At 50.0% G+C, this 17,452-nt stretch overlaps 25 non-coding genes across 25 annotated transcripts; 17 read left to right on the top strand and 8 right to left on the bottom strand.

The window, feature by feature from the left end:
• The first annotated feature begins 51 nt into the window (after positions 1-51).
• Positions 52-123, top strand: Trnam-cau (transfer RNA methionine (anticodon CAU)). The gene has a single exon. It is a non-coding gene; the product is annotated as a tRNA-Met (tRNA).
• A 232-nt stretch (positions 124-355) lies between these two features.
• Positions 356-427, bottom strand: Trnad-guc (transfer RNA aspartic acid (anticodon GUC)). The gene has a single exon. It is a non-coding gene; the product is annotated as a tRNA-Asp (tRNA).
• A 732-nt stretch (positions 428-1,159) lies between these two features.
• Positions 1,160-1,232, top strand: Trnar-acg (transfer RNA arginine (anticodon ACG)). Its single transcript has one exon. It is a non-coding gene; the product is annotated as a tRNA-Arg (tRNA).
• A 286-nt stretch (positions 1,233-1,518) lies between these two features.
• Trnam-cau (transfer RNA methionine (anticodon CAU)) lies at positions 1,519-1,590 on the top strand. The gene has a single exon. It is a non-coding gene; the product is annotated as a tRNA-Met (tRNA).
• A 232-nt stretch (positions 1,591-1,822) lies between these two features.
• On the bottom strand, positions 1,823-1,894 carry Trnad-guc (transfer RNA aspartic acid (anticodon GUC)). The gene has a single exon. It is a non-coding gene; the product is annotated as a tRNA-Asp (tRNA).
• Positions 1,895-2,626: 732 nt separating this feature from the next.
• Positions 2,627-2,699, top strand: Trnar-acg (transfer RNA arginine (anticodon ACG)). Its single transcript has one exon. It is a non-coding gene; the product is annotated as a tRNA-Arg (tRNA).
• Positions 2,700-2,985: 286 nt separating this feature from the next.
• Positions 2,986-3,057, top strand: Trnam-cau (transfer RNA methionine (anticodon CAU)). The gene has a single exon. It is a non-coding gene; the product is annotated as a tRNA-Met (tRNA).
• A 232-nt stretch (positions 3,058-3,289) lies between these two features.
• Trnad-guc (transfer RNA aspartic acid (anticodon GUC)) lies at positions 3,290-3,361 on the bottom strand. The gene has a single exon. It is a non-coding gene; the product is annotated as a tRNA-Asp (tRNA).
• A 732-nt stretch (positions 3,362-4,093) lies between these two features.
• On the top strand, positions 4,094-4,166 carry Trnar-acg (transfer RNA arginine (anticodon ACG)). Its single transcript has one exon. It is a non-coding gene; the product is annotated as a tRNA-Arg (tRNA).
• Positions 4,167-4,452: 286 nt separating this feature from the next.
• On the top strand, positions 4,453-4,524 carry Trnam-cau (transfer RNA methionine (anticodon CAU)). The gene has a single exon. It is a non-coding gene; the product is annotated as a tRNA-Met (tRNA).
• Positions 4,525-4,756: 232 nt separating this feature from the next.
• On the bottom strand, positions 4,757-4,828 carry Trnad-guc (transfer RNA aspartic acid (anticodon GUC)). Its single transcript has one exon. It is a non-coding gene; the product is annotated as a tRNA-Asp (tRNA).
• Positions 4,829-5,560: 732 nt separating this feature from the next.
• Trnar-acg (transfer RNA arginine (anticodon ACG)) lies at positions 5,561-5,633 on the top strand. The gene has a single exon. It is a non-coding gene; the product is annotated as a tRNA-Arg (tRNA).
• Positions 5,634-5,919: 286 nt separating this feature from the next.
• Positions 5,920-5,991, top strand: Trnam-cau (transfer RNA methionine (anticodon CAU)). The gene has a single exon. It is a non-coding gene; the product is annotated as a tRNA-Met (tRNA).
• Positions 5,992-6,223: 232 nt separating this feature from the next.
• On the bottom strand, positions 6,224-6,295 carry Trnad-guc (transfer RNA aspartic acid (anticodon GUC)). Its single transcript has one exon. It is a non-coding gene; the product is annotated as a tRNA-Asp (tRNA).
• A 6,269-nt stretch (positions 6,296-12,564) lies between these two features.
• On the top strand, positions 12,565-12,638 carry Trnar-acg (transfer RNA arginine (anticodon ACG)). Its single transcript has one exon. It is a non-coding gene; the product is annotated as a tRNA-Arg (tRNA).
• A 280-nt stretch (positions 12,639-12,918) lies between these two features.
• Positions 12,919-12,990, top strand: Trnam-cau (transfer RNA methionine (anticodon CAU)). Its single transcript has one exon. It is a non-coding gene; the product is annotated as a tRNA-Met (tRNA).
• A 232-nt stretch (positions 12,991-13,222) lies between these two features.
• Positions 13,223-13,294, bottom strand: Trnad-guc (transfer RNA aspartic acid (anticodon GUC)). Its single transcript has one exon. It is a non-coding gene; the product is annotated as a tRNA-Asp (tRNA).
• Positions 13,295-14,026: 732 nt separating this feature from the next.
• Positions 14,027-14,099, top strand: Trnar-acg (transfer RNA arginine (anticodon ACG)). The gene has a single exon. It is a non-coding gene; the product is annotated as a tRNA-Arg (tRNA).
• A 286-nt stretch (positions 14,100-14,385) lies between these two features.
• On the top strand, positions 14,386-14,457 carry Trnam-cau (transfer RNA methionine (anticodon CAU)). Its single transcript has one exon. It is a non-coding gene; the product is annotated as a tRNA-Met (tRNA).
• A 232-nt stretch (positions 14,458-14,689) lies between these two features.
• Trnad-guc (transfer RNA aspartic acid (anticodon GUC)) lies at positions 14,690-14,761 on the bottom strand. The gene has a single exon. It is a non-coding gene; the product is annotated as a tRNA-Asp (tRNA).
• Positions 14,762-15,493: 732 nt separating this feature from the next.
• On the top strand, positions 15,494-15,566 carry Trnar-acg (transfer RNA arginine (anticodon ACG)). Its single transcript has one exon. It is a non-coding gene; the product is annotated as a tRNA-Arg (tRNA).
• Positions 15,567-15,852: 286 nt separating this feature from the next.
• On the top strand, positions 15,853-15,924 carry Trnam-cau (transfer RNA methionine (anticodon CAU)). Its single transcript has one exon. It is a non-coding gene; the product is annotated as a tRNA-Met (tRNA).
• A 232-nt stretch (positions 15,925-16,156) lies between these two features.
• On the bottom strand, positions 16,157-16,228 carry Trnad-guc (transfer RNA aspartic acid (anticodon GUC)). The gene has a single exon. It is a non-coding gene; the product is annotated as a tRNA-Asp (tRNA).
• Positions 16,229-16,960: 732 nt separating this feature from the next.
• On the top strand, positions 16,961-17,033 carry Trnar-acg (transfer RNA arginine (anticodon ACG)). The gene has a single exon. It is a non-coding gene; the product is annotated as a tRNA-Arg (tRNA).
• A 286-nt stretch (positions 17,034-17,319) lies between these two features.
• On the top strand, positions 17,320-17,391 carry Trnam-cau (transfer RNA methionine (anticodon CAU)). The gene has a single exon. It is a non-coding gene; the product is annotated as a tRNA-Met (tRNA).
• Positions 17,392-17,452: the final 61 nt, after the last annotated feature.

Genomic DNA, 17,452 nt, shown 5'->3' with positions numbered 1-17,452 from the left:
ACTTTCCAAGTGTCTCTCTTCACGTAGCGAAGAGACAGAGCATCACCGCACAGCAGAGTGGCGCAGTGGAAGCGTGCTGGGCCCATAACCCAGAGGTCCGTGGATCGAAACCACGCTCTGCTAAAATTATTTTATTTGCAGACTGTGCCGAGCTCGATTATTACGCCCAGAGCGACTGCTGGGGTGTTTTGATTCAGATTCAACAGCAAACCTCGTAATTCTCCTCGTGTGAAGAATGCGAGAACCACTTCCTAAATTGTAGCCTTTGTTTATGTTTTTGCACCACCTATACTCCTTGATCTTCCGACCCACGCACGAGCAACACTCTAGCAGGTTTGTGAGATAAAAATCGCATCTCCCCGGCGGGGAACCGAACCCCGGTCTCCCGCGTGACAGGCGGGGATACTAACCACTATACTACCGAGGATGAGCTGTAGGCAGTTGCCAGTGTGATAGACACATGGTGCTAATAGCCGCCAACGTCCTTCACTAAGTTCGGCGGGTGATAGTGCTGCAACTAAAAATCGGATATGCCGCCTGGCGGGGAATCGGACCGCGGTCTCCCGCGTGACAGGCGGGGATACTAACCACTATACTACCGAGGAAGACGCAGCTAGTGTCTCGAATACACAATTATGTAACTCAAATAGCTGATACATCTGAAAACTAGCCTCCTGTTGCTGTCACAGAATGCTGCTACGAAATAAAATTATGCTCACCGTGAGGCTCGAATTCACAATCCCGGCATTGCTCACGGCTACTGCTTATAGGTACCGTGGGCTAACCAACTGCGCCACTGGGACTACAACCCAGTGCTCTCAGTTTGCGCTATTCACTTGGCTGTAAACCAGTGGTGCACACAGAAACATATGATCGCCACCTGATGCCATACGAATGCTTCGTGCTATTCTTGTTTCATATGCTACGCTTACATGCACATCAACGGGCTCTGGTCGTCGAGAAAACGCAGCAAATAGCGCGCCTTGCCTTCCGCTACCTGTCGAACAGTGAACGCAGATGTGTGGCAAGCTCTAAGCTCTGCAGGCGCACTGTGGCCACGCAGCTGAACGAGAGCTACCTTCCTTGGGAGCTTGCTGAGCCATGGAGAACACGTGTCTTAGCGAAGTGCCCTTGTCTAGTAATCGAAACTGCTGCCAGTGGCTCTGTGGCGCAACGGATAACGCGTCTGACTACGGATCAGAAGATTCCAGGTTCGAATCCTGGCAGAGTCGGTATTTTGTTAGTTGCGACGCGTAGCTGGGCAGTGGATTTCGTATGTCGCCGCATCGTGGAGTGCTTTGTTACTCCTGTGCATCTCGCAGCTGCATGTCGACGCGATCGTGGTAAATATCGCTGCCTGCAAGCGTCAGCGTAGCGTCAGTCGAGCAAAGTCGAGACAAGTCAAGCTGAGAGCTGTACGAGATGATACGCAACTAAGGACAGGCGTGTGAAAGCGACGCAGGCAACACTTTCCAAGTGTCTCTCTTCACGTAGCGAAGAGACAGAGCATCAACGCACAGCAGAGTGGCGCAGTGGAAGCGTGCTGGGCCCATAACCCAGAGGTCCGTGGATCGAAACCACGCTCTGCTAAAATTATTTTATTTGCAGACTGTGCCGAGCTCGATTATTACGCCCAGAGCGACTGCTGGGGTGTTTTGATTCAGATTCAACAGCAAACCTCGTAATTCTCCTCGTGTGAAGAATGCGAGAACCACTTCCTAAATTGTAGCTTTTGTTTATGTTTTTGCACCACCTATACTCCTTGATCTTCCGACCCACGCACGAGCAACACTCTAGCAGGTTTGTGAGATAAAAATCGCATCTCCCCGGCGGGGAATCGAACCCCGGGCTCCCGCGTGACAGGCGGGGATACTAACCACTATACTACCGAGGATGAGCTGTAGGCAGTTGCCAGTGTGATAGACACATGGTGCTAATAGCCGCCAACGTCCTTCACTAAGTTCGGCGGGTGATAGTGCTGCAACTAAAAATCGGATATGCCGCCTGGCGGGGAATCGGACCGCGGTCTCCCGCGTGACAGGCGGGGATACTAACCACTATACTACCGAGGAAGACGCAGCTAGTGTCTCGAATACACAATTATGTAACTCAAATAGCTGATACATCTGAAAACTAGCCTCCTGTTGCTGTCACAGAATGCTGCTACGAAATAAAATTATGCTCACCGTGAGGCTCGAATTCACAATCCCGGCATTGCTCACGGCTACTGCTTATAGGTACCGTGGGCTAACCAACTGCGCCACTGGGACTACAACCCAGTGCTCTCAGTTTGCGCTATTCACTTTGCTGTAAACCAGTGGTGCACACAGAAACATATGATCGCCACCTGATGCCATACGAATGCTTCGTGCTATTCTTGTTTCATATGCTACGCTTACATGCACATCAACGGGCTCTGGTCGTCGAGAAAACGCAGCAAATAGCGCGCCTTGCCTTCCGCTACCTGTCGAACAGTGAACGCAGATGTGTGGCAAGCTCTAAGCTCTGCAGGCGCACTGTGGCCACGCAGCTGAACGAGAGCTACCTTCCTTGGGAGCTTGCTGAGCCATGGAGAACACGTGTCTTAGCGAAGTGCCCTTGTCTAGTAATCGAAACTGCTGCCAGTGGCTCTGTGGCGCAACGGATAACGCGTCTGACTACGGATCAGAAGATTCCAGGTTCGAATCCTGGCAGAGTCGGTATTTTGTTAGTTGCGACGCGTAGCTGGGCAGTGGATTTCGTATGTCGCCGCATCGTGGAGTGCTTTGTTACTCCTGTGCATCTCGCAGCTGCATGTCGACGCGATCGTGGTAAATATCGCTGCCTGCAAGCGTCAGCGTAGCGTCAGTCGAGCAAAGTCGAGACAAGTCAAGCTGAGAGCTGTACGAGATGATACGCAACTAAGGACAGGCGTGTGAAAGCGACGCAGGCAACACTTTCCAAGTGTCTCTCTTCACGTAGCGAAGAGACAAAGCATCAACGCACAGCAGAGTGGCGCAGTGGAAGCGTGCTGGGCCCATAACCCAGAGGTCCGTGGATCGAAACCACGCTCTGCTAAAATTATTTTATTTGCAGACTGTGCCGAGCTCGATTATTACGCCCAGAGCGACTGCTGGGGTGTTTTGATTCAGATTCAACAGCAAACCTCGTAATTCTCCTCGTGTGAAGAATGCGAGAACCACTTCCTAAATTGTAGCCTTTGTTTATGTTTTTGCACCACCTATACTCCTTGATCTTCCGACCCACGCACGAGCAACACTCTAGCAGGTTTGTGAGATAAAAATCGCATCTCCCCGGCGGGGAATCGAACCCCGGTCTCCCGCGTGACAGGCGGGGATACTAACCACCATACTACCGAGGATGAGCTGTAGGCAGTTGCCAGTGTGATAGACACATGGTGCTAATAGCCGCCAACGTCCTTCACTAAGTTCGGCGGGTGATAGTGCTGCAACTAAAAATCGGATATGCCGCCTGGCGGGGAATCGGACCGCGGTCTCCCGCGTGACAGGCGGGGATACTAACCACTATACTACCGAGGAAGACGCAGCTAGTGTCTCGAATACACAATTATGTAACTCAAATAGCTGATACATCTGAAAACTAGCCTCCTGTTGCTGTCACAGAATGCTGCTACGAAATAAAATTATGCTCACCGTGAGGCTCGAATTCACAATCCCGGCATTGTTCACGGCTACTGCTTATAGGTACCGTGGGCTAACCAACTGCGCCACTGGGACTACAACCCAGTGCTCTCAGTTTGCGCTATTCACTTGGCTGTAAACCAGTGGTGCACACAGAAACATATGATCGCCACCTGATGCCATACGAATGCTTCGTGCTATTCTTGTTTCATATGCTACGCTTACATGCACATCAACGGGCTCTGGTCGTCGAGAAAACGCAGCAAATAGCGCGCCTTGCCTTCCGCTACCTGTCGAACAGTGAACGCAGATGTGTGGCAAGCTCTAAGCTCTGCAGGCGCACTGTGGCCACGCAGCTGAACGAGAGCTACCTTCCTTGGGAGCTTGCTGAGCCATGGAGAACACGTGTCTTAGCGAAGTGCCCTTGTCTAGTAATCGAAACTGCTGCCAGTGGCTCTGTGGCGCAACGGATAACGCGTCTGACTACGGATCAGAAGATTCCAGGTTCGAATCCTGGCAGAGTCGGTATTTTGTTAGTTGCGACGCGTAGCTGGGCAGTGGATTTCGTATGTCGCCGCATCGTGGAGTGCTTTGTTACTCCTGTGCATCTCGCAGCTGCATGTCGACGCGATCGTGGTAAATATCGCTGCCTGCAAGCGTCAGCGTAGCGTCAGTCGAGCAAAGTCGAGACAAGTCAAGCTGAGAGCTGTACGAGATGATACGCAACTAAGGACAGGCGTGTGAAAGCGACGCAGGCAACACTTTCCAAGTGTCTCTCTTCACGTAGCGAAGAGACAGAGCATCACCGCACAGCAGAGTGGCGCAGTGGAAGCGTGCTGGGCCCATAACCCAGAGGTCCGTGGATCGAAACCACGCTCTGCTAAAATTATTTTATTTGCAGACTGTGCCGAGCTCGATTATTACGCCCAGAGCGACTGCTGGGGTGTTTTGATTCAGATTCAACAGCAAACCTCGTAATTCTCCTCGTGTGAAGAATGCGAGAACCACTTCCTAAATTGTAGCCTTTGTTTATGTTTTTGCACCACCTATACTCCTTGATCTTCCGACCCACGCACGAGCAACACTCTAGCAGGTTTGTGAGATAAAAATCGCATCTCCCCGGCGGGGAATCGAACCCCGGTCTCCCGCGTGACAGGCGGGGATACTAACCACTATACTACCGAGGATGAGCTGTAGGCAGTTGCCAGTGTGATAGACACATGGTGCTAATAGCCGCCAACGTCCTTCACTAAGTTCGGCGGGTGATAGTGCTGCAACTAAAAATCGGATATGCCGCCTGGCGGGGAATCGGACCGCGGTCTCCCGCGTGACAGGCGGGGATACTAACCACTATACTACCGAGGAAGACGCAGCTAGTGTCTCGAATACACAATTATGTAACTCAAATAGCTGATACATCTGAAAACTAGCCTCCTGTTGCTGTCACAGAATGCTGCTACGAAATAAAATTATGCTCACCGTGAGGCTCGAATTCACAATCCCGGCATTGCTCACGGCTACTGCTTATAGGTACCGTGGGCTAACCAACTGCGCCACTGGGACTACAACCCAGTGCTCTCAGTTTGCGCTATTCACTTGGCTGTAAACCAGTGGTGCACACAGAAACATATGATCGCCACCTGATGCCATACGAATGCTTCGTGCTATTCTTGTTTCATATGCTACGCTTACATGCACATCAACGGGCTCTGGTCGTCGAGAAAACGCAGCAAATAGCGCGCCTTGCCTTCCGCTACCTGTCGAACAGTGAACGCAGATGTGTGGCAAGCTCTAAGCTCTGCAGGCGCACTGTGGCCACGCAGCTGAACGAGAGCTACCTTCCTTGGGAGCTTGCTGAGCCATGGAGAACACGTGTCTTAGCGAAGTGCCCTTGTCTAGTAATCGAAACTGCTGCCAGTGGCTCTGTGGCGCAACGGATAACGCGTCTGACTACGGATCAGAAGATTCCAGGTTCGAATCCTGGCAGAGTCGGTATTTTGTTAGTTGCGACGCGTAGCTGGGCAGTGGATTTCGTATGTCGCCGCATCGTGGAGTGCTTTGTTACTCCTGTGCATCTCGCAGCTGCATGTCGACGCGATCGTGGTAAATATCGCTGCCTGCAAGCGTCAGCGTAGCGTCAGTCGAGCAAAGTCGAGACAAGTCAAGCTGAGAGCTGTACGAGATGATACGCAACTAAGGACAGGCGTGTGAAAGCGACGCAGGCAACACTTTCCAAGTGTCTCTCTTCACGTAGCGAAGAGACAGAGCATCACCGCACAGCAGAGTGGCGCAGTGGAAGCGTGCTGGGCCCATAACCCAGAGGTCCGTGGATCGAAACCACGCTCTGCTAAAATTATTTTATTTGCAGACTGTGCCGAGCTCGATTATTACGCCCAGAGCGACTGCTGGGGTGTTTTGATTCAGATTCAACAGCAAACCTCGTAATTCTCCTCGTGTGAAGAATGCGAGAACCACTTCCTAAATTGTAGCCTTTGTTTATGTTTTTGCACCACCTATACTCCTTGATCTTCCGACCCACGCACGAGCAACACTCTAGCAGGTTTGTGAGATAAAAATCGCATCTCCCCGGCGGGGAATCGAACCCCGGTCTCCCGCGTGACAGGCGGGGATACTAACCACTATACTACCGAGGATGAGCTGTAGGCAGTTGCCAGTGTGATAGACACATGGTGCTAATAGCCGCCAACGTCCTTCACTAAGTTCGGCGGGTGATAGTGCTGCAACTAAAAATCGGATATGCCGCCTGGCGGGGAATCGGACCGCGGTCTCCCGCGTGACAGGCGGGGATACTAACCACTATACTACCGAGGAAGACGCAGCTAGTGTCTCGAATACACAATTATGTAACTCAAATAGCTGATACATCTGAAAACTAGCCTCCTGTTGCTGTCACAGAATGCTGCTACGAAATAAAATTATGCTCACCGTGAGGCTCGAATTCACAATCCCGGCATTGCTCACGGCTACTGCTTATAGGTACCGTGGGCTAACCAACTGCGCCACTTTTTTTTTTTTTTTTTTTTTTTTTTTTTTTTTTTTTTTTTATTTAGGGCCTCCTTCCTCCCCTTCAGCCCCGCCTTGCGCTCGCCATAAATCGCCTTCGTCGGCGTCGGCTTCATCTGCCATGATTTCTGAAGTACTTATTCTTCTGAACTATTCCGATTTCCAAACCAAAGATACTTCTAAACCTATTGCATAGTCCCGCAATGGTGACAAAGTAGAATATATATATATATTTATTTTTTTTTTAATAGAAAATGAAAAAGGAACTCTGGTCCGCTAGAAAAACAGAAGAAAATAAAATAGTCCTTGTCGTAACACTGTTCAGTATACGTCACTGTGACATTTGAAGAAGAAAAGAGAAAAAACAAAGCAATGTAGAATGAAGGAAAGAAAAAAATACTTCTTTCATCGAAGAACGACTTCTAAAAAATTCGCATATCGTTTCCTGTAATGTCTCGTCTGTGAAAGTATGTGAAACTGTAATGCCAGGTAAAGACAGAACGCCGCCTCACTCTTGGGTTCTTGCGTCTGTAAATAATGAACATAATGACCCTTCAACCAATTGACAGAGTTCCGTTTGGTGTTCGGGTACGGCACTGAATCCGGATACAGGAAATCTTCAGGTTTAATACAAAGCTGGGAAGTCCTCATAATCGTAGCCAGTTTTCGGCGAATGCATGGCCAAACTGCTTGGACAGTGGTGCACAGAAAACGATGTTCATCAGTATCAGGCAAGTTGCACGTTAGGCACAAAGGTGAGTCAGCCAAATGTAGAGCATGAAGTCGTGAATTGGTACTTATTTTACGGTTCACGACCCTGTACCAAGAGGCTTTCACTGACGTTGGTAAATCACGGCTATGTATGTTTTTCCATATCACTGGCCAGCGATGATTGGGGTATTTGTGTTCGATGTTGTTCCTGTTCTTGGTTGCCAGTAGTTTATTATAAACTAACTTCACCACGGAAAGCTCATTTTCTGGGAGAGTTGACCGTACGTAACTGAACTCAATGAAAAAGCTCTTAAAGTGAGTCAGCGCAGGCGGAATATGTTGAACAGAGACGGGAGGCTGCAGGCAGCCCGGCGCTATTTCGGTTAACAAGTGAGCCGTTAGACTGTTCGGTAACGACCTCCACCGTTTGTAGGTGGTGCATACGTACAAAGCTCGTGACTTGGAACGAACATCTGTTAAATTTAAGCCTCCATCGGTCGTGGAGAGAGTGAGCGTATCGTACTTGACTTTAAAAATGTGTCCACGTGTGACAAAATGGCCTAGAGCGGACATCATACGCTTCGCTGTCTCCTGTGGCATGGGCAGTACTTGTGCAACGTAGTTAATCTTTGAGGTGAGGTAGACATTAGCGAAGGTGACTTTCTGCAGTTCATCAAGGCTTCTTAGGTAGTGGGTCTGCATGCAAGCACGCATACTTGCCAGGAGATTCCTATAGTTCACCGCAATTGTGTGCTGTATGTTGCTCCTGTACTCAATACCAAGGCATTTCATTTTAGAAATTAGTTGCAACTGACCGTGATGGTGCAGCGAGATGCCGCGTCCTATGTTCATAATGCCAGATTTCCTGGCATTCAACTTCGCACCCGCAACAAGTTCGTAGTTTTTGACGATCTGAAGGGCTTCCTCGACTTCACCTTCGTCCATGACCAAAAATCCGACGTCATCCGCATATGCAGTACAAACAATCTTAATGCCGTGGATGGTTAATCCTTGTAGACGCTGTGTCAAGGTGACAAGCAAAGGCTCAATGGCAATGGCAAACAAGGCCATCGACATAGGGCATCCCTGTCGCACTGAATTAGTAATATTAATTGATGCGCTCAGCTGGCCATTCACCATGAGTCGAGTTACTCCTTTACGAAGGAGCTCATGTATAAGATTGATAAAACGTAGTGGAAATCCCATGGCATGCATCGTCCGGATGAGAAACTGATGGTTTACTCTGTCGAATGCCTTTGAAAAGTCAAGGGAAACTAGCGCACACCGTATCTTACACGCATCTGCAATGGCTATAACGTCCCTGTATTGAGACAAATTTTGGAAGATCGTCCTACCGACACCTACACTGGTCTGGTACTGACCAATGACAGTATTCATCAACATTTTCAATCTATTAGAAATAATACGTGCTAAAATTTTGTAGTCACTGTTCAGTAAAGTAAGCGGCCGAAAATCGTCAACAGAACTGCACATTGGGCGTTTAGGGATTAAAACCACGATGCCTTCCACGAGAGCCTGAGGAACATTAAAATCTGGCCGTAAAATTTCATTAAACATACTCAACAACTTGGGCTTTAATTTGTCGCAGAAAGTAAGATAAAATTCGGCAGTGAGACCGTCGGGTCCCGGCGATTTATTTTTCGGACTTCGTGATAGCGCAGAATCCAATTCGTCTTCATCAATTTCTCGCATGAGAGTTTCGACTTCAGCAGCACCCAAAGTCCTTTGCAAGTTATTGAGTAATTCATCGTGAGTTCCATCGTCGGTATGTGTCGTTGTCAGGAGACCTGCCAAGTGATTGTGAAGTGCGTTCCGTATGTCTTGTTGCCGCGTGAGCGCAACGCCTTCACTCAACTGAAGACGAGTTATTAATCTCCGCCGCCCCCTCTTATTTTCACGAATGACGTGAAACATGGATGTCATTTCGTCGTCTATCACATTCTGGGGCCTGGACCTTATTTGAAAGCCTTCTGCCTGCTGCCGCTGAAGTTGTAATAATTTTGCCTTAATTTTTTTAATCTGCATAAAATTTTCAGGTACAGTCACATCGGACTGGTAAAGCTCCCTGAGACAAGTAAAATAAAACTCAGACGTTTGCCGTTGCCACCAGGATTTGTCCCGAGCGTAGCGTTTAAACATTTTTGATAAAGTTGGTTTGGCATGTGTTATCCACCATTCAGTAACGGAGGCATACTGTGCAACCCGTCGTTCACATGCCTCCCATGTTTCGTTAAAGACACGGTGACAGTCAACATCGTTAAGGAGAGCATTGTTAAGTTTCCAGAAACCTCTGCCGCGAAATGTGCCTTGCTTGACCATGTTAACAGTACAAATATATGCGGCATGATCGGAAAAAATTGTGGGCCAAACTTCGGATTGGAGGACTTGAGTCTTCATACACGCCGATACATAGATTCTGTCTAGCCGGCTTGCAGAGTGGTTCGTGACATGAGTGAACCCAGGTGCCGCTCCGTGCGTATGCTCCCATGTGTCAATGAGGTTCATTTCTTGGACGATACGTTCTAGTTCTCCAGATTTGTTAAAATTAGGCGTCTGGTCTTTTGGACTTAAGACACAATTGAAGTCACCCGCAAAAATTATACGATCGTAGGTTCCCCTAAAAGGTGGGACTATGGCGCTTGTGAAGAACTCAGCCCTAGCACGCCTATTGCTACTGCCGGACGGGGCGTAAACATTGATTATGCGTGTCCGATGGAAAGTGACAGCGATCCCTCTATGATCAGGCAGTTTTTCTGCGTCGGTCGCTACAATCCCTTCTTTTAACAGAATCGCTGTCCCTAAATTCGCACCGCTCCCGGAATTGGAGAGAGTAGTATAACCAGTTATTCGGTCAAGTTCAATCGCAGCGACTTCTTGAAGTAACAGAATATCGATATCCGCTGCGTATACAAAATCTTGTAAATTACGGAGCCGCCAGTACGACTGTATCTTATTGATGTTTAACGTGGCAATTTTATAGGCTTGGGGCTCGTTCATGGGAGAAGGCACATACTATTAATTAAACAGTCTTAGAAGGATGGCTAACGAAATTGAGGCCAAGCGCGTCAGTCGGAGTTCCTGTAGTTCCCGGTACGGTTGGTGTATGCTGCTCTGTGGGGGGTGCCGAAGATTCCGTCTCAATGGTCCGCATGACAGCCGCATCATTGCTCGCATCCAATACTTCCATTTCCTGTGCCCAATTCCCAGTGAGAGTGGCCTCTGACAAAAGCGATCCTGCGTTTCCTTGAGCGTGGGTATCCGGCAAAACGACTCTACTCGAGGTATCACTATCTTCCACCCGTCGTGGATTCACAGGGGGAGACACTACAGGATCAATGTCCATTCGACCAGACGCAGGGAGACCAACTTCAGAGGGTTCAGAAGTGTTCTGACACATTTGGCTGCTTATTCGTTTCGCTTTGTCGCGGAGCTGTGGGGCGAGCTGATTGGCTCCTTGATGTGCAAGTCTCCGCTTCTTTTTGGAAGGCTTCCTGTTAGGGTTCGCAGTATCATCAACATCCGAAGTGGACTGTTGACTCTGGGGTTGATCCGCCGGGAACACAGCGTCTGCTTCATCCTCAGTACCAGTGGCATCAACCACTGGGGAGTCATCCGTCGTTACCTCCATCTCTGAGTGTGGTAGCGGCGGTGCCGCGTCAGCACTCGGTTCTTTGACGTTATCGGCCAAAACATCATTCAAACGAGGGGCATCTACAGGCGGGGTCGCGGGTGGAAGACCAGAAGCCGCGACAGCGTATGTCAGTGGCAGTGCCGTCGTCACAGGGGGGCTAGCGGCTTCACCGACAGGTATCTGCGTCACCCGTCTTTGTATACATTCAGAGCGCACGTGGCCGGGCGCACCACAGCCGGCACACGTTTTTGGCTGCCCATCATATATGACAATTCCGCGATGTCCACCTACGTAAATATATGAAGGTATGTGCTTCTGTATATCGATCTTAACCTGCCTGACGCCGTTAAGCACCGGAAATTTGTGGGCTTTGGACCAACGCTCCGCAAAATTGTTAATGACCCTCCCGTAAGGTGTCAATGCAGAATTTATTTGCGCGGCTGTTATTTCAAACGGGAGTTCGAAAATACGTGCCGTCCGGATGCCCAGTCCAGCATGCGTAATGCTGACGTCACTGACGGTACCATCGCTATGTTTAAACTTCAGTACACCTCCACTGGACTCTACAATTCTATCACACAGTTCAGAGGACGTTAATTTCACATAAACAACACTAGTCACGATAGAGAAATTTATCCCTACAATGTCATCAAAAGTAATCTTAGCTGTTTCCTCTAACCATGCTTCAACTTCAAACGAATTTGGTTTCGAAAAGTTCCTATCAAAGGTAAACTTCAAGGTATCTTTCCTGTTAGTCGGATTCATAATTCCATATCAGATCCTACAGAACGGAACGAATACTAATAAGCAGACGCTGTAAGCACGCGACTCACCGCCTGACATAAACACTTCCTGCCGCAGCGCGCTGGCCCTGGAGGTCCGCTCACCACCGCTGCCGCAGGCAGACTTTTTAAAAATGGTTCAAATGGCTCTGAGCACTATGGGACTTAACATCTGTGGTCATCAGTCCCCTAGAACTTAGAACTACTTAAACCTAACTAACCCACTAGATCGCGTGTTGCAAGTATTTGGATGGGTGACCATCCGGTATGTCGAGCGCTATTGACAAGCGGGGTGCATTCGACCCTTGTGAGCCAAACTGAGGATCTAGTTTATTGAGCAGAGCGTGGTTTCGATCCACGGACCTCTGGGTTATGGGCCCAGCACCGCCACTGGGACTACAACCCAGTGCTCTCAGTTTGCGCTATTCACTTTGCTGTAAACCAGTGGTGCACACAGAAACATATGATCGCCACCTGATGCCATACGAATGCTTCGTGCTATTCTTGTTTCATATGCTACGCTTACATGCACATCAACGGGCTCTGGTCGTCGAGAAAACGCAGCAAATAGCGCGCCTTGCCTTCCGCTACCTGTCGAACAGTGAACGCAGATGTGTGGCAAGCTCTAAGCTCTGCAGGCGCACTGTGGCCACGCAGCTGAAACGAGAGCTACCTTCCTTGGGAGCTTGCTGAGCCATGGAGAACACGTGTCTTAGCGAAGTGCCCTTGTCTAGTAATCGAAACTGCTGCCAGTGGCTCTGTGGCGCAACGGATAACGCGTCTGACTACGGATCAGAAAGATTCCAGGTTCGAATCCTGGCAGAGTCGGTATTTTGTTAGTTGCGACGCGTAGCTGGGCAGTGGATTTCGTATGTCGCCGCATCGTGGAGTGCTTTGTTACTCCTGTGCATCTCGCAGCTGCATGTCGACGCGATCGTGGTAAATATCGCTGCCTGCAAGCGTAGCGTCAGTCGAGCAAAGTCGAGACAAGTCAAGCTGAGAGCTGTACGAGATGATACGCAACTAAGGACAGGCGTGTGAAAGCGACGCAGGCAACACTTTCCAAGTGTCTCTCTTCACGTAGCGAAGAGACAGAGCATCAACGCACAGCAGAGTGGCGCAGTGGAAGCGTGCTGGGCCCATAACCCAGAGGTCCGTGGATCGAAACCACGCTCTGCTAAAATTATTTTATTTGCAGACTGTGCCGAGCTCGATTATTACGCCCAGAGCGACTGCTGGGGTGTTTTGATTCAGATTCAACAGCAAACCTCGTAATTCTCCTCGTGTGAAGAATGCGAGAACCACTTCCTAAATTGTAGCTTTTGTTTATGTTTTTGCACCACCTATACTCCTTGATCTTCCGACCCACGCACGAGCAACACTCTAGCAGGTTTGTGAGATAAAAATCGCATCTCCCCGGCGGGGAATCGAACCCCGGTCTCCCGCGTGACAGGCGGGGATACTAACCACTATACTACCGAGGATGAGCTGTAGGCAGTTGCCAGTGTGATAGACACATGGTGCTAATAGCCGCCAACGTCCTTCACTAAGTTCGGCGGGTGATAGTGCTGCAACTAAAAATCGGATATGCCGCCTGGCGGGGAATCGGACCGCGGTCTCCCGCGTGACAGGCGGGGATACTAACCACTATACTACCGAGGAAGACGCAGCTAGTGTCTCGAATACACAATTATGTAACTCAAATAGCTGATACATCTGAAAACTAGCCTCCTGTTGCTGTCACAGAATGCTGCTACGAAATAAAATTATGCTCACCGTGAGGCTCGAATTCACAATCCCGGCATTGCTCACGGCTACTGCTTATAGGTACCGTGGGCTAACCAACTGCGCCACTGGGACTACAACCCAGTGCTCTCAGTTTGCGCTATTCACTTTGCTGTAAACCAGTGGTGCACACAGAAACATATGATCGCCACCTGATGCCATACGAATGCTTCGTGCTATTCTTGTTTCATATGCTACGCTTACATGCACATCAACGGGCTCTGGTCGTCGAGAAAACGCAGCAAATAGCGCGCCTTGCCTTCCGCTACCTGTCGAACAGTGAACGCAGATGTGTGGCAAGCTCTAAGCTCTGCAGGCGCACTGTGGCCACGCAGCTGAACGAGAGCTACCTTCCTTGGGAGCTTGCTGAGCCATGGAGAACACGTGTCTTAGCGAAGTGCCCTTGTCTAGTAATCGAAACTGCTGCCAGTGGCTCTGTGGCGCAACGGATAACGCGTCTGACTACGGATCAGAAGATTCCAGGTTCGAATCCTGGCAGAGTCGGTATTTTGTTAGTTGCGACGCGTAGCTGGGCAGTGGATTTCGTATGTCGCCGCATCGTGGAGTGCTTTGTTACTCCTGTGCATCTCGCAGCTGCATGTCGACGCGATCGTGGTAAATATCGCTGCCTGCAAGCGTCAGCGTAGCGTCAGTCGAGCAAAGTCGAGACAAGTCAAGCTGAGAGCTGTACGAGATGATACGCAACTAAGGACAGGCGTGTGAAAGCGACGCAGGCAACACTTTCCAAGTGTCTCTCTTCACGTAGCGAAGAGACAAAGCATCAACGCACAGCAGAGTGGCGCAGTGGAAGCGTGCTGGGCCCATAACCCAGAGGTCCGTGGATCGAAACCACGCTCTGCTAAAATTATTTTATTTGCAGACTGTGCCGAGCTCGATTATTACGCCCAGAGCGACTGCTGGGGTGTTTTGATTCAGATTCAACAGCAAACCTCGTAATTCTCCTCGTGTGAAGAATGCGAGAACCACTTCCTAAATTGTAGCCTTTGTTTATGTTTTTGCACCACCTATACTCCTTGATCTTCCGACCCACGCACGAGCAACACTCTAGCAGGTTTGTGAGATAAAAATCGCATCTCCCCGGCGGGGAATCGAACCCCGGGCTCCCGCGTGACAGGCGGGGATACTAACCACTATACTACCGAGGATGAGCTGTAGGCAGTTGCCAGTGTGATAGACACATGGTGCTAATAGCCGCCAACGTCCTTCACTAAGTTCGGCGGGTGATAGTGCTGCAACTAAAAATCGGATATGCCGCCTGGCGGGGAATCGGACCGCGGTCTCCCGCGTGACAGGCGGGGATACTAACCACTATACTACCGAGGAAGACGCAGCTAGTGTCTCGAATACACAATTATGTAACTCAAATAGCTGATACATCTGAAAACTAGCCTCCTGTTGCTGTCACAGAATGCTGCTACGAAATAAAATTATGCTCACCGTGAGGCTCGAATTCACAATCCCGGCATTGCTCACGGCTACTGCTTATAGGTACCGTGGGCTAACCAACTGCGCCACTGGGACTACAACCCAGTGCTCTCAGTTTGCGCTATTCACTTTGCTGTAAACCAGTGGTGCACACAGAAACATATGATCGCCACCTGATGCCATACGAATGCTTCGTGCTATTCTTGTTTCATATGCTACGCTTACATGCACATCAACGGGCTCTGGTCGTCGAGAAAACGCAGCAAATAGCGCGCCTTGCCTTCCGCTACCTGTCGAACAGTGAACGCAGATGTGTGGCAAGCTCTAAGCTCTGCAGGCGCACTGTGGCCACGCAGCTGAACGAGAGCTACCTTCCTTGGGAGCTTGCTGAGCCATGGAGAACACGTGTCTTAGCGAAGTGCCCTTGTCTAGTAATCGAAACTGCTGCCAGTGGCTCTGTGGCGCAACGGATAACGCGTCTGACTACGGATCAGAAGATTCCAGGTTCGAATCCTGGCAGAGTCGGTATTTTGTTAGTTGCGACGCGTAGCTGGGCAGTGGATTTCGTATGTCGCCGCATCGTGGAGTGCTTTGTTACTCCTGTGCATCTCGCAGCTGCATGTCGACGCGATCGTGGTAAATATCGCTGCCTGCAAGCGTCAGCGTAGCGTCAGTCGAGCAAAGTCGAGACAAGTCAAGCTGAGAGCTGTACGAGATGATACGCAACTAAGGACAGGCGTGTGAAAGCGACGCAGGCAACACTTTCCAAGTGTCTCTCTTCACGTAGCGAAGAGACAGAGCATCAACGCACAGCAGAGTGGCGCAGTGGAAGCGTGCTGGGCCCATAACCCAGAGGTCCGTGGATCGAAACCACGCTCTGCTAAAATTATTTTATTTGCAGACTGTGCCGAGCTCGATTATTACGCCCAGAGCGACTGCTGGGGTGTTTTGATTCAGATTCAACAGCAAACCTCGTAATTCTCCTCGTGTGAAGAATGCGAGAACCACTTCCTAAATTGTAGCCTTTGTTTATGTTTTTGCACCACCTATACTCCTTGATCTTCCGACCCACGCACGAGCAACACTCTAGCAGGTTTGTGAGATAAAAATCGCATCTCCCCGGCGGGGAATCGAACCCCGGTCTCCCGCGTGACAGGCGGGGATACTAACCACTATACTACCGAGGATGAGCTGTAGGCAGTTGCCAGTGTGATAGACACATGGTGCTAATAGCCGCCAACGTCCTTCACTAAGTTCGGCGGGTGATAGTGCTGCAACTAAAAATCGGATATGCCGCCTGGCGGGGAATCGGACCGCGGTCTCCCGCGTGACAGGCGGGGATACTAACCACTATACTACCGAGGAAGACGCAGCTAGTGTCTCGAATACACAATTATGTAACTCAAATAGCTGATACATCTGAAAACTAGCCTCCTGTTGCTGTCACAGAATGCTGCTACGAAATAAAATTATGCTCACCGTGAGGCTCGAATTCACAATCCCGGCATTGCTCACGGCTACTGCTTATAGGTACCGTGGGCTAACCAACTGCGCCACTGGGACTACAACCCAGTGCTCTCAGTTTGCGCTATTCACTTTGCTGTAAACCAGTGGTGCACACAGAAACATATGATCGCCACCTGATGCCATACGAATGCTTCGTGCTATTCTTGTTTCATATGCTACGCTTACATGCACATCAACGGGCTCTGGTCGTCGAGAAAACGCAGCAAATAGCGCGCCTTGCCTTCCGCTACCTGTCGAACAGTGAACGCAGATGTGTGGCAAGCTCTAAGCTCTGCAGGCGCACTGTGGCCACGCAGCTGAACGAGAGCTACCTTCCTTGGGAGCTTGCTGAGCCATGGAGAACACGTGTCTTAGCGAAGTGCCCTTGTCTAGTAATCGAAACTGCTGCCAGTGGCTCTGTGGCGCAACGGATAACGCGTCTGACTACGGATCAGAAGATTCCAGGTTCGAATCCTGGCAGAGTCGGTATTTTGTTAGTTGCGACGCGTAGCTGGGCAGTGGATTTCGTATGTCGCCGCATCGTGGAGTGCTTTGTTACTCCTGTGCATCTCGCAGCTGCATGTCGACGCGATCGTGGTAAATATCGCTGCCTGCAAGCGTCAGCGTAGCGTCAGTCGAGCAAAGTCGAGACAAGTCAAGCTGAGAGCTGTACGAGATGATACGCAACTAAGGACAGGCGTGTGAAAGCGACGCAGGCAACACTTTCCAAGTGTCTCTCTTCACGTAGCGAAGAGACAGAGCATCAACGCACAGCAGAGTGGCGCAGTGGAAGCGTGCTGGGCCCATAACCCAGAGGTCCGTGGATCGAAACCACGCTCTGCTAAAATTATTTTATTTGCAGACTGTGCCGAGCTCGATTATTACGCCCAGAGCGACTGCTGGGG

The sequence above is a fragment of the Schistocerca gregaria genome, chromosome 8 (assembly GCF_023897955.1).
Source record: "Schistocerca gregaria isolate iqSchGreg1 chromosome 8, iqSchGreg1.2, whole genome shotgun sequence".
Taxonomy (NCBI): Eukaryota; Metazoa; Arthropoda; class Insecta; order Orthoptera; family Acrididae; genus Schistocerca; species Schistocerca gregaria.
Note: the sequence above shows the minus strand (reverse complement) of the source record. Positions and strands in the feature narration are given on the sequence as shown.